This window comes from Rhinopithecus bieti, unplaced genomic scaffold (assembly GCF_001698545.2).
Source record: "Rhinopithecus bieti isolate Rb0 unplaced genomic scaffold, ASM169854v2 scaffold_8307, whole genome shotgun sequence".
Taxonomy (NCBI): Eukaryota; Metazoa; Chordata; class Mammalia; order Primates; family Cercopithecidae; genus Rhinopithecus; species Rhinopithecus bieti.
Genome location: NW_016806443.1, coordinates 2,303,253 through 2,316,143, shown reverse-complemented (window position 1 = coordinate 2,316,143; position 12,891 = coordinate 2,303,253). Strand labels below are relative to the sequence as shown.

Genomic DNA, 12,891 nt, shown 5'->3' with positions numbered 1-12,891 from the left:
TTTTGTTTTTTACCCATTAGCCATCCTTACTTCCCCCTCATACCCTCACTACCCTTCCCAGCCTCTGGTATCCATCCTTCTACTGTCTATATCCATGAGTTCAATTGGTTTGATTCCTAGATCCCAGAAATAGGTGAGTACATGCGATGTTTGCCTTTCTGTGCCTGGCCTATTTCACTTAATATAATGGCCTCCCAAAGTGCTGGGATTACAGGCATGAGCCACCCGTGCCCAGCTGGCTCCCCAGTGTTTTCTTGTAGTAGTTTCATAGTTTAAGATTTTAGATATAAGTCTTTAACCCATTTTCAAATATTGTGAATGATAGGCTTATAGTTTCATTCTTCTGCATATAGATATCCAGTTTTCCCAGCATCATTTTTGATATATTTTTTTCCATATGGTAACTCTATGTTTTTTTTTTTTTTTTCTTTATTCCTTCTTAAAAAGAAAAAAACCGGGATAAGTATGCAGAACGTGCAGGTTTGTTACAGAGGATATGTGTGCCATGGTGGTTTGCTGCACCTATTGACCTGTCCTCTAAGATCCCTCTCCTCACCCTCTACCTCTCAACAGGCCCTGGTGTGTGTTGTTCCCCTCTCTGTGTCCATGTCTTCTCAATGTTCAGCTCCCATTTATGAGTGAGAACATGAGTTGTTTGGTTTTCTGTTTCTGTGTTACTTTATTGAGGATGATGGCTTCCAGCTTCATCCATGTCCCTGCAAAGAAAATAGTCTCATTCCTTTTTATGTCTGCATAGTATTCCATGATGTATGCATACCACATTTTCTCTATCCAGTCTATCAGTGATGGGCATTTGGGTTGGTTCCATATCTTTGCTATTGTAAATAGTGCTGCAATAAACACATGCCCAGCAGCATTAATTGAAGAGACTGTCTTTTCCTCAGTATATGTTCTTGACACCTTTGTCAAAAGTGAGTTCACTGTAAGTGTGTGGATTTACTTTTGGGGTTATATATTTTGTCCAATGGTCTATATGTTCATTTATATGCCAGTATCATGGTGTCTGGGTTACTATAGCTCCATAGTATAATTTGAAGTCAGGAAATGTGATTCCTCCAGTTTTGCTTTTGTGCTTAGGATAGTTGTGGCTATTCTGAGTCCTTTTTCACTCCATAAAATTTTAGATTTTTTTTTTCTTTTTCTGTGAAGAATGCCATATTTTGATAGGGACTGCATTGAATCTGTAGATTGCTTTGGGTAGTATGGACATTTTGACAATGTTTATTCTTCCAATCCACGAACATGAAATATCTTCCCATTTCTTGTGTCCTCTTCAATTTCTTTCATTAGTATTTTATAGTTTTTATTGTAGAGAACTTTTACTTCTTTGGTCACATTACTTGTTAGATATTTAATCTCATGTGTGGCTATTGTAAATAAGATTACTTTTAATTCTTTTCATATTGTTTACTGTTGGCATATAGAAATGCTACTGATTTTCTATGTTAATTTTATATTCTTCAACTTTACTAAATTAGTTTATCAGTTCAAATAGTTTTTTTGAAGTCTTTAGGTTTTTCCAAATATAAGATTTCATATTCTGCAAACAAGAATAATTTGACTTCTTCCATTTCAATTTGGATACTTTTTCTTTATTTCTCTTGCCTTATTGCTCTAGCTGGGACTTCCAGTACTATGTTGAATAACAGTGGTGACAGTGGTTATCCTTGTTGTGTTGTAGATCTTAAAGGAAAGAATTTCCATTTTTTTCCCTATTCAGTATGATACTATCTGTGGCTCTGACACATATGGCTTTTATTATGTTGAGGTATGTTCCTTCTATAGCTATTTATTTTAGGGTTTTTATGATGAAAGAATGTTGAATTTTATTAAACGCTTTTTCAGCATTAATTGAAATAATTGTATGGTTTTTATCCTTCATTCTGTTGATATGATGTATCATATTGATTGATTTGTGTATGTTGAACCATCTTTGCACCCCAGGGATAAATTCCACTTGGTCATGATGAATTATCTTTCTAATGTATTGCTGAATTTGGTTTGCTCATATTTTGTTGAGGATTTTTGTATCAATATTCTTCAGATATATTGGCCTAGATTTTTTCTTTTTTTGCTGTGTATTTGTTTGGTTTTGATATCAAGGTCATACTAACCTTGCAGAATGAGTTTGGAAGTATTACCTTCCCTATTTTTCAGAGTAGTTTCAGTAGGATTGGTTTTAGTTCTTCTTTAAATATTTGGTAGAATTCAGCAGCGAAGCCATCAGATCCTGGGCTTTTCATTACTGGGAGACTTTTTATTATGGCTTCAATTCACTTACTTGTTATCGATCTGTTCAGGTTTTGGATTTCTTCCTGGTTCAATCTTGGTAGGCTGTATTTGTTTAGTAATTTGTCTATTTCTTCTAGATTTTCCAATTTATTGGCAAGTTGTTGCTCCTAGTAGCTACTAATGATCCTTTGAATTTCTCCAGTATTAGTTGTAATGTCTCTTTTTGCATTTCATATCTTATTTATTTGGATCTTCTCTCTCTTTTGTCTTAACTAGTCTGGCTAAAGTTTTGTCAACTTTGTTTAACTTTTCAAAAAACAGCTTTTTGTTTCCTTGATCTTTTGTATTGTTTTCTTTACTTTAATGCCATTTATTTCTGCTCTTATCTTTATTATTTATTTTCTTCTTCTAATTTTGGCCTGTACTGCCTTTTAAATTTACTTAGAGACCCAGAGCCCTTTGGCCCTTGGTGGCAAGGTTTATGGTAACTCAAATTTGGACTATTGGGATCAGCAATTCCCTCTGGCTAAGGCTGATTTAAATGTGCCCTCCAGGGGAGGGCATCAGCTGAATTTGATCCAGTTTTCCTTTCTGCTCCAATATTACTAGGATAGCACTGAGTTCCATGCCTCATATTGCTGTGTCTCCCTCCCCCAGCACCCAGAGACACTTTGGGCACCATTCGCGATGGCCAGGGGTTGTGGTAGAGTGATGTCAGTGATTCAAGGCTGTTTCTTCTACCTCTTTAGTGCCTTTTTCAGTGATACAAAGTTAAAGCAGATATTGCTTTCAATTTGATTTTTGATTCTTATGAAGTTGCTTTGCTTATTTAGATAACTGTTAAATTGGTGTCCTCTTAGGTGGGACAATGGGTGGAGCCTTCTGTTCCTCTATCTTTACTCCCTCTCTGCAAGTTTGAGCATAATCTTGATCAAATTACGCTGAGGAATCCTATTGTATAGTTTTCTTTTTTCTTTTAAAATATTATTTATTGATTAAATATTAGGAAACTGAAGTAGCCTCCAACATAATCTTACATGTGTTTTTAAAAATATAATTATCTATTATATTTAAAAGAACCTTGGATTTCTATAGAGAGATGCATGCAGTCAATTCATTTTATTTGTGGTATTTATGTGCTGTAAAGGTGCACAGACACTGAATTAAGCCATTGCTCCCAGAAGAATTATAGAGACACATTACTGTGAGCCTCTGTTCACAATATTTCATCAATCTATAAATGTTTTATGTTTGTTTGTGTTTAAAGACAGCTTCTTCAATATGGATTGTGATTCATTAACATTGAAATCAGATTCAATGATCACTACAGCTCATGCTTGAACAAAGCATATCTAACACACATATTTTCTCCGGAAGGCACATCAAAACTTTTTGTGCTTAAGAACACTAGACAGCAGTTCAGCACTTTACTAGGGGACCACTTAAACAGTGAATTCACCAAGAAAAAACTCAATCAGGTGAAAATGTAGCACTAAATATGTAGTGAAAAGGACATGTTTTATTAGAAGAGCTAAAACAGGAAAGCAAAGTGTCACCTTTTTCTACCACAGTTGGGAATTTTATGTTGGGCCACCCAAACTTTTCATTGCATTGAGCATGCACATCTATGAATGACTGTGAAAGTGTCGCATTTATTTATTTTTGAGTTACAAATAAATTTTAGGGAGTAAACAAATTCACACATACAGAATTTGTGAATGAGGATCGACCATATACATAGTCAGTTTGCCCTGTAAACTGTAGATCCTCAAGCAATAGAAAATTAGTTTTTATCCTGAGGTGGGTGGATCACAAGGTCAGGAGATTGAGACCATCCTGGCTAACACGGTGAAACCCCGTCTCCACTAAAAATACAAAAAATTAGCCGGGAGTGGTTGTGGGCACCTGTAGTCCCAGCTATTCAGGAGGCTGAGGTAGGAGAATGGCATGAACCCTGGGAGGCATAGCTTGGCAGTGAGCTGAGTCCGCATTCGCGCCCACTGCACTCCAGCTGGCGACAGAGTGAAGACTCCGTCTCAAAAACAAAACAAAAAAAAAAAAAACAAACAAACAACAAAAAAAATTAGTTTTTGTCTAAACAGTTTTAAAATATATTCTTCTTTATTGTCTTAACCTGAGGTCTTTAAACATAATAGAACATTGTGATTACCTAGAGAACAAAAACAAGCAAACATTTCAAACCACAAAATAATGATGTCAGGACATATCTTTGAACAATTGAATTAGAACAATGTGGCTTTGGGCCAGGAATTAGTAGCTGTAAATGCAATTTTGTTAGTTACAATATTGGTTTAGAACAAATGGGGTTTTGTGTCATTCAGGGATGTTGGGGTGGGCATACTGATTAGGCAAACATCTAACTACGTAAGCAAATGTGAGCAAACATCTAACTATATAAGCACACATTGCAATTAGTAAAGTAGATATAAGCCCAGCACTATAGTCAAAGAATATCACCCTGTCCATATCTATTGTATACTGAAAATAAAAAATGTAATTCCCTTGGGGAACACATGTCTTCTATGCAATTGCTTTGTTCTATCCCAGTTTATGAAGCAGAGTTTGAAGAATATACATGATGCAATGAATTATGCCTGGAATAACCAATGTCCTCTCAATCAAGTGCACTCTTACAGTCTTAGACATTATAGTCACTTTAGCTTGGAGATTGTTATGATTAAACTTGTTCTAGAATGTTCTACTGTTGTCTATTTACCAGAATTCCATACTGAATACATATGCCTTTCTTGTCAAGGTTCCTGGACCAGCCTGCATCATATGATTTTCCCTTCTTGAAACAGAAAATAATACTGACACCAGAATAGAGGTACAGAAAGGGAAGAGTGGAATAATAAAAACTTTGCTGTTGACTTCACATTTTTGTCTTTAAAGTTGTGGGACACATATATATTGTAAAGTTGTATTTGGTTCTGTGACCTATAATTTGGAAATAACTCAACTCCTGAAAAATACATGCAAAAAAACGACAATAATTTCTTTTTTTTTTTTTTTCTGTTCTTTGTGATGTCAATCCCATTACTTCACAAGGTAAGGAAACTTTTGCTCTGATCCTTGGCTCCATGTTGGATGATTAATATGTTTTCTTTTTATAAAGCCAAGCAAATGTATTTTCTTTGTACAGTCTTCAGTGGATTTGGGAATTGTGCCACAAGAAAACTTGCATTAACATTCAAGCTGTTGTACTTCTTGTGTGACTTTGAACTTACCCTCAATGAACCTAAGTTTTCCTATAAGCAAAAACAGTGACAACAATATTACCTCTCCTAAGCAATTCCTGTGAAATAATCTATGAAAAGCAGTTAGTACTACTTGTGATAGCTAGTAGGTGTTTAAAAAGTATTAGTTAGCATAGTTATTATTGGCTTTTTATTATTATATTGTTTTCTGGATTTAAAACTATGTATTTCAACAGTGAATACAGTATTATAAATGTCCTTCATCTGGTAATCTTCTGGCTAAAGAGCATTTTTTGTGTGTGAGATGTCACTCATCTATGGAGGCAGAGACCATTTTAATTTTTTTTTTTTTTCTCAATCCTTAACATCTGACACATATGAAGTAGGCACCCATATTGTGAATGGCTAGGTAAGGTAATGACTAGATCAATATATAAATCAATATAAATCAATTCAAGTAAATATAAATCAATTTATAGAGGTTTAATAGAAAAGTAAAAATATTTAGCAGAATTTCAATTTAGTTCTGTGAAATATTTATACTTTCCTATTAAACTCTATTTTTTCTAATGAATTCCAGCACCTCTTCTTCAGGTAATACTTAGAAGTGCCCCAACTACCCCATCAAGTCTGTTGGCTACTTCAAATGCATGCATTTTACTTCTTCAGGAGCTTCTTTCCTAAGAAAACATGTTAAATGAAGATTCATCAGCTTCAAAATGTAGACGAGATATATTTAAGTAATGGAGGGAAAGGCTTGATGGCTCTCCAATCTAAAGGGTGTCCAATATATGTAATTTTGTAATTATGGGATAATAAAATATTAAGAAGAAATTCCACATAATTTTCATAGTTATATATCAACCTCTTATACCTTAGGGTGAATTGATTCATTTTTCATTTACGTTCATGTTCTGATTAAATAATTGAACATGCCCTGCTCTGAAACACCAGAACAACCCTAGAATATGGCTGAAGGTGCCAACCTTCATTCCACTCTTGTTCAACCCATATGTCTTGGTAGCCCCCTAATAATCATATTCCTTTCACATCAGTTTCTTCAGGCAGCAGAGTATTTCCCTAAATGGATATCACTCTGACTTTATTGGTAAAGCTATAAGAGAGGAAGGAAAAGGGAAAGAAAAATATAGAGCAAAATACCAACAACCCACATTTATAGAATCAACATATCTGTAGAGGGAATCATAAATGAATTATAATGCTTTCTCCACATAATTCTGATGATCAGTTATAATCATGAAGCTTTCTCTGGGAGCGTTCTAAAACGTATCCATTCCAGAGCCATATCAAGGCCTCCAATACCTCCTGAAAATTCAGATTCTAGGGTACATCTGATAACTCCACTGAGGAATTGAGAGATTTCATGAGAAAAATACTGCAAAGGAATACAAGAACCCTCAGTGTTTAGTAAACATCATCGAGGCTTCTAGACAAGCTCAGTTCAACAGAAATATGTGAGCCACCAAAGCAAGTAACATACAGTTTAAAAATTTCTGGTAGCCACTGTAAAAAAAGTAACAAGTAACAGGTGAAATAAATTTTAGTAATATATTTAACCCAATGTACCCAGAATATTATTTTTTCATATTAAAGTATAATTCTTACATAACCTTTTTCAAATTTAATCTTTGAAATTTCATGTGTATTTGACACTTACTGCTGATCTCAATTCAGACTAGATCTTAAGTATTCAGGAGCAACATGTGGCTTGCTAGCTGTATCAGAAAGCACAGCTCTAGAGACAGGTAAATGATTAGAAGTAAAGCCTAATAAGCACAGTATAGAATACAGCATTATTTAAATTTTCACTTTACACCTCAATCCTGCATCCTCAACATTTGAATTGTGTTAAGAAAATATTCTACAGAAAAGTAAAACTCAAAACCAAACATGCTTGAGTAAATTAGAATTTTAGAATGTTCAGATAGTCCCATTGCTCTTCGGCAAGCGTCCTATCTCTCACAATCCCTGTGTCTCAGCCACAGGTGTTGGATGTAGCCCAAGTTGAGAATCCCAGCTGTTTCACAGGGGCTCTGGCAAGTTGACAGCTGCTTTATGACCAGAGCTTGAAATTGAGGCCAATAAACTTAGCACACAGGGACCTGAAGTCCGGTTTGCGGAGACAAGGCCACCATCATGTGGAACCTGACGGAACTGCAGTAAGATTCACGTTCCCATTGCACGGCAAAGACTCAAATGACCTAAGTCATCAGCGTATCCCCACGGGGACAACACTTCAAGAATGCCTAATTAACATACCTAAGAAACGCGCAAAAAACTTGGAGATCCAGAGAAGGTTCAGAGAAGGCCAGTTCCTACTTCAAAAGAAACAAAAGACAGACTGAAATAGCTAAATCATGCATGGTCAAAATCAATAAAATCATAAAATGTAAAATGAGGACTTACACAAATCTACCTGCTGAAACCAAGGCTCACTGAATAAGAGTTCACATATAATACTGGGTTAAATCTATGATTTTGATTGGAAAACTTTTTAAAAATCCTTATTGTAAGATGAGATAGATTTTAAAATAAAGTACTATAGGATGATGTGTTTATCTTTTTGAAGAATGGGCCAGTATAGTAAATTATTAGGAAGGTTTGAAATGACAAGATGTATTTTGGATGGCAAATTGCTTTGGCAATATTAAGGAATTTAAACTCTGTGACAATTCTATATAGTCTGTCTTCTGGTTTCATAACACCATACATGTGTAACACAATGAGAAAGTTTCAAAACATTCAAACATATAAAAGATAGGCACATATTATTGTGAAGTTGATAAAATGGTCAGGATGTGTCTGTTGATGAAAATGAAAGACCAACATGTAATCACGTAATATTAAAAAACATGGTGCCGGCGAGGCACGGTGGCTCACGCCTGTAATCCCAGCACTTTGGAAGGCCGAGGCAGGCGGATCACTAGGTCAGGAGATCGAGACCATCCTGGCTAATACAGTGAAACCCTGTCTCTACTAAAAATACAGAAAATTAGCCAGGCATGGTGGCGCATGCCTGTAGTCCCAGCTACTCGGGAGGCTGAGGCAGGAGAACGGTGTGAACCCGGGAGGTGGAGCTTGCAGTGAGCCGAGATTGCACGACTGCACTCCAGCCTGGGCCACAGAGCAAGACTCCGTCTCAAAAAAAAAAACAAAAAACAAAACAAAACAAAACAAAAAAACATAGTACCATAAAGAATATTAGCGTGTTTTCACTATATCTTCCACTGAAAGACCCGTGTCTTCCTTTCCCAGAAACAAGATCCCCAAACACACAACATTTGCAATCCCTGAAAACTTCAGGGTATATTATTAGCCCTATGTTTTCTGAGCCTGTAGAAAAGATGATGTGAGCAGGAGCCAATATGGATTAATTAATTAAAATATGTAAGAACAAATTATCCCGTTTTGAAGGGGTTGACATGTAGGGTATGATGATTTCTACACAGCATTTAACTAAAGGTTACTCTTGTTTCTTGGTTAATAATATGGCGAAGTATTGTCTGGATTACTGTCCTACACATTTGAGCAATTTTTCCAGAGAAGTTTAGTTCTTTTTGTATTCAGGGGCACTTCTAATAGAATATTTGTAACCTCTCTGATTTATCTTGTCCTTTAAATATTATAGCAATGACATGACTTAATGCTTAGAAAACATGGTTATCAAATTTGTAGATGACATAAAATTCAGAGACTAGCTAATATGATAGATGTCACAATCAAATTTTAAAATGATTGTGCAGGCTTAATAAAAAAGATGACATTTAACAAAGATAAATGATCTGGCATTTTAGTTAAAACAATAAATTTTATAACTAGATTGGGAAGACCTTTCTTTGAAGAAATTTATATAAAAATAATCTGAAACTTTTATTTATCACAAAATACAAGTTTGGTAACACCCACACAATTTTAGTTTACTAAGATGGCTTTCTGGGGTCCAAACCAAATTTAGTGATAATCCCCCTGAACTCTGTGTTTAACTGACAACATTGTGTTAATTTCAGGGCCGCAATTTGAGAGAGAAACTGACAAATGGTATACGGAGAAAGAATTTTGAGATTTATAGTGCTGTAGAAGCCACTTATAAAAAGATGCATTTAAAGAAAATGTAGTTATTTTCAGGACAGCGTAGTGTTTATGTTCATAAATTATGAAATAAAAGAGATCTGAGTTTAAGTCCCAGAAGAGCCATTAACCCTGGCAATCTCACCTTGGGCAAGGTGTTTAACGTTTTTCAGCCTCAGTTTCTGCATCTGTAAATTGTTTATGACAAAGAGGATATATGCTAGCAGAAGTTAGATTTTAAAGAGAGACCGCAAAGTAGATATATTCCATTTAGTTTTGTATGGAATTTTGTTAAGTATATTGTAATAATTTCAATTACCCAATTGAGTAGTTGAGTTAACCCATTAAATTACACAAATTATCTGTATAGGTAATGAGCTCTTGGCCACTGAAGCTATTCAAAGCTGTCTCAGTTAAGAGCTTGCAGGGGATTTCTGCTGTTAGTCGTAGGTTTGAGGATACATACGACAATATTAATGACCAGTAATTGTCATGAGGAAGTTGCACAACCAAGAGACAAGCAGGTGACCTGCTTCTGAGTCTCTGAGTCTAATGAAAATAGACACACAGCTTCAAACAATTACATTAAAATGTGTTAAGGAACAAGCGTGGAGCACTAAAACAGAACAAAGGAAGAGCACCTGTGACAGCCACAGTTTACGTGTCTGGTAGGATTTCTTTAGCTCCATTGCTCATTTTTGTTCTTATTTGAAATGTCACACTTTAGAATGAAAACAATAGAAAACCTTCACAGTATTTATTGTCCTGCAACACATTCTCTTCTCCCAATCTTATTCTGGTATTCTCTACATTTCGTTCTCCCCCAAACCCTTCCTGGGCTCTTCCTCTTTAAGTTTCCCCATCTCATATTCATAAAGAAGGAGAAGGGACAACAAAAATGCAAAAATTCTTCCCTACACCCTGTTTTCTCTCAAGGCCTTCATTTTTCCTTAATAGACCAAATGTCATTGTTTGCTTGGGAGTAGGAAACAGCCATTTTAGACCTATAATGGAGATCTCATGTCTTCTCTTTTGCCAACAGTTTTTTTCTAGTTATGTGACATTAAAATAGTTTTATTTTCCCGGCCGATTTCTGAGCTTACATATTGACTGGACTTGAATGTTCTACAGCTGCTTTGCTTCTTTGGAAAAAACACAAGCAGTTTTCTAGCTTTATTCCCAGGTTGTATGGGTATCTAGTCCTATCCTGTCTCTCAGACTGCTACTTCTCTAGGTGTTCAGTTATAGGGGCTGCACCATAACATTCCATTTTAGAAGGGACAGAGGGAAATTATCTGTTTCTCTTAATGTAACCATTTAGTTTATTGTTTTGGGGGGATATTTGTGAAGAGGGGTGACTCGGCTGCTGATATCTCTCTCTGTAAAAAACATATTTCTAGCATTTGAGAGCACCCTGCATTTGCATGCAAAACAAGAGAAGCTCACTTCTTTGTACAGCCAAGTGGAATTGCTACATCCTTAGGATGCTGCTGCTTAAAACAGATTTTTACCTAAGCCATATCATATCTTGTTTTTCCACTTCTTCCTTTGACTGCTGAATCCATTCCACATTCAGTGTACAGACCGACTTGGTAAGAAAGATAGATAATCAATCACTAAACTGGCAGAAAGACAAGGAAGGCACCCCAACAGAGCCATCTGATCCCTGAGGAGAGAAGGATGTATGGAAGCTGGTGGCTGGCCAGAAGGAGACATTCCCTTGAGCATGAAACAGGGACATTTTCTCTTTGTACAGTCAGTTCATATCATCAGTTTACATTTGAATCTTTGAAGTATTACAAGAGTTCCCGAGCAGTAATTTACTTTCCAGATGTTTTGGTTATTTTTGTTTCAATCTTGGTTTAATTTCTAGATTTATTTTCTAAGTTATCAAAGCTTATTGCATGATAATGTCTGCATTTTGCAATTTATCGAAGTTTTTTTTTTTTTTTTTTTTTTTTTTTTGAGCATAAGAGGTGTGATTTTTTGGTATGATCGGTCTTTGCCAACATACCAAGGACTCTTAAATAAGTGTTCCTTAATTTTCATTACTTAATATGACTAAAGGAGATGGGTAGTGCGAAGAGGAATTGGATAATTTTAAGCCATGACTAACAAAACAACCATAGCCAAACTGAATGGTTCTGCAGGTGTATTAACCAGTTTACAGAATAATGTAATTAAAACAGCATAAACCTGGGGAAGAGATCCTACAGTCCTTTTAGTTTCTGAATTCTCCTTGTTTCTCTAGTTAATTCACCTGGAGTTTCTGAATACACAGTTTTACTGCAATCAAATGGCTATTGAGTTTGCTTTGTTGTTTCCTGACAAGCAAGTAAAATCAGATTTTGTTGTTTTGAACACAGCTAGATTTTCTAACTCCTTCCTCCCTCCCTCCCTCCCTCCCTCCTTCCCTCCTTCCCTCCTTCCCTCCTTCCTTCCTTCCTTTTTTTTTTCAGCATCCAAAAATCTTTAGTAACAGGATAGGATCTAGAGTTAGTTCTTGCAGCCTCGGCTGGCCAGTCGGCCTCTGGCGCGCTCGAACTTCCGGCTCTTGGAGCGGAAGTATGGTTTGGTGTGGCTGTGTGGTGTTCCCGGGGCCTTGCCAAAATGCCGGTACACCTCTCAGCCCTTGCGAGGACCAGAGAGCAGGACGGCACCACAGCCTTTGGGGGAGTCCGCAGCCAGCTGGTCGAAACTGAGGATCTTGCCCCCGGCCCTGAGGATGCCGCTCGGGGACCAGCTGGTCATGCGCAGTGCACACACCTTCAGTTTGGCCACCTCCAGATCCCGTACGTCATCCGTTAGCGCAACCACAGCCTTTCTGTTTTCCCCGCCAGGAAGCTTTATCTCCCGGATCACCGGGGAAAGGGACAGAGGTGGTCTGTTGGTGCGATTCATAAACAACCTCTTCAGCACAACCTGGTTGAATGTGGAGTTGTTTCATCTGGCCAGAAACCTGTACAGCTTGACCAACAGCCTCAGGTAGACCAATATCCTGGCTCTTGGGCTCCTTGTGCCGAACCTTTCGGTCCTTGGGGCGGATGACAACCCCCATGATGGCACCTTCTGTTTTGTGTGTTATTTTTTTTCCCTCGGGCGCGGATAGGAGTTTCTCTTTTGCCCTGTAACTGAAAGAAAAAAGTTACATAGATTTAAGTGTGGATTTCTTTTCACTGAGTTAATCTGGCATGTAATGATCCCACCTCATTTTTATATTCTTTTTTTAATATTTTATTTTTAATTATTATGGGTACATAGTAGGTATATATATTTGTGTGGTACATGTGATGTTTTGATGTAGGCATACAGGGTGTAAAAATCACATCAG

General features: G+C 36.6%; 1 pseudogene; it reads right to left on the bottom strand.

The window, feature by feature from the left end:
* Positions 1-12,056: 12,056 nt before the first annotated feature.
* Positions 12,057-12,618, bottom strand: LOC108532450 (60S ribosomal protein L18 pseudogene; annotated as a pseudogene).
* Positions 12,619-12,891: the final 273 nt, after the last annotated feature.